Source organism: Schistocerca nitens, chromosome 1 (genome assembly GCF_023898315.1).
Source record: "Schistocerca nitens isolate TAMUIC-IGC-003100 chromosome 1, iqSchNite1.1, whole genome shotgun sequence".
Lineage (NCBI taxonomy): Eukaryota > Metazoa > Arthropoda > Insecta > Orthoptera > Acrididae > Schistocerca > Schistocerca nitens.
The window spans coordinates 1,159,774,852-1,159,777,133 of record NC_064614.1 but is presented as its reverse complement, the minus strand read 5'-3'; positions in this window follow the sequence as shown (position 1 = coordinate 1,159,777,133).

Sequence of the window (2,282 nt, the reverse complement as noted above, 5' to 3'; positions counted from 1 at the left end):
GACCAGGCGCTCCTTCCCGCCCGGAAAGCCGTGCGTTGGACCGCACGGCCAACCGGGCGGCCTACGTCAACAAACACCCTCACGTTCTTCGCCGGGTTACTATTTTCCGATGAGTCTATATTCACAATACATGTTAGCGTTAAGCGGCATAACAGGCGTTACTGGAGTGTACACAATTTCCACCGGTTACAGCAAACTGACTATCTACATCCTTGTCGGTTAACGTATGGTGCGGCATCATGGGGAACAAACTCACTGGTCGATATTTTATCGACGGCACGTTGAATAGACGCAAAAATCGATCGTTTTTGGATCAGTAACTACCGGTATTACTGCAGAATATTCGACAACGTACGTTGTTTCAGCTTTACGGTTGGCCAGCACATTAAGCAATTGAAGCACAGGAGCTATTTAGACCGTGTTTACACTGGTCAGTGGATCGGCAGAGGCTGTCCTGTTTACTGGCCCGCTAGGCCGCCGAATTTGACGTCGCCGGATTTTTTTCTGCAGGGATATTTAAGACCCTTTTAGTAAATCTCTTTATACAATCATATCATAAGCGATTTTGGTCAGTTAATAGTCCAACTTGTGAATTGAAGAAGTTTCGTTTGCTGTATCGAGGTTGGGCTGGGCGTGTAGTTGAGTGGTGGAATGGATGAATAGTTCATGGATTTACTAAAGTTCTGTATTTGTATAGTAATCCTGGAGTAGGTAAAAGCACTTTAACTGAAGAAGTTATTAGTTATTCAGAAAATGCTCGTTTTGTCTACATGCCTTTTCCATCTGACTTTGCTTTCGAGTCGTTAACCTCTTCACATAAAGTAATTCTTTTTGAAGAATTTGATTGGGAATTGTGGCGTAAATATACTATTCAGTTGAAGCGCTTGTTTGAAGGTAAACCATTTACCGCCAGAGTTAAATATGAAACTGATAAGACCATTGTTTTTAAGGGGCCTGTGATTTGTGTTAGTAATGGTGATGACATTGCTGATTGTGCTTATGATAGACGTTTGTATTCTGTTTTTGCTGAGACCCCTTATTTCAATGAACAGCATTATGAGATACTACCGCATACCCCGCGTAGTTCGTCGTAGGTGGAGGACGAAAGTGAGGAAAATGAGAACAGGCCTTGAAGACATGATCGACCGCGTCAGAAGAGCCTGTGTGACGTTCCTGCATTTACGCTTCTGTCCTGTGTACGGTAATTTGAAAAGCGGATCGCTAAGTGTATTGAATATGACGGTACTACGTATGAGCACTTACTCCAATTGCGAAAGCAGAGTTGCGTTCGCCTCGAGCCACCGCCAAAGTGGCGCGTCGAGTAGTTCCTTGTTCGATATGTTGGAGGAATACAACCCTCATAATGGGGTTTAAAAAGGATGTTATGAAATACTGGCCTTCCTACCCTTGCAGCATGGAGATGGGTTCGAACGTGCCATTGGATATTCAAAGGCCATTTAATAGCACTTCGTAAATTACCATTGTGTAGCCATTTCCACATCTCATCCACATCTACATATCTATATATACACACTACCAACCACCAAGCGGTGTGTGGCAGAGGGCACAATTCGTGCCAAAGTCATATTTCCCCCCTCTGTTCCACTCGCGGAGGGAAAAACGACTGTCTGAACGCCTCAGTACGAGCTCTACTTTCCCTTATCTTTGAATGGTGACATTGGGCAATTTGAAAGTTGGTGGTAATAATTTATACTCTACATCCTCGGCGAAGATCGGATTTCAGAATTTAGTGAGCAGCCCTTTCCGGTTTTCGCGTCGTCTATCTGCAAGTGTATCCCACTTCAAACTTTCTGTGAGATTTGTAACGCTCTCGCGATGACTAAATGCACCAGTCACGAATCTTGCCGCATTTCGTTGGACCTTTTCAATTTCTTGAATGAGACCCAACTGGTAAGGGTCCCATACAGACGAACAATACTCTTAAGACTAGACGAACTAACGTATTGTAAGCAATTTCCTTTGTTGAAGGATTGCATCGTTTCAGGATCCTACCAATAAACCGCGATCAAGAGTTCGCCTTGCCCGTTACTTGTGTAATCTGATCATTCCATTTGAGATCATTTCGAATAGTCACACCCAGAAACTTGACTGATGTTACCGCTTCCAGAGACTGGGCATTTATTTTGTAATCGTACATGAATGGGGATTTTTCGCCTTGATATACGCAGTAGTTACTAATATTGAGAGATAACTGCCAGTCATTACACCATGCATTTATTTCCTGCAAATCCTCATTGATTTGTTCACAACTTTCTTGTGAT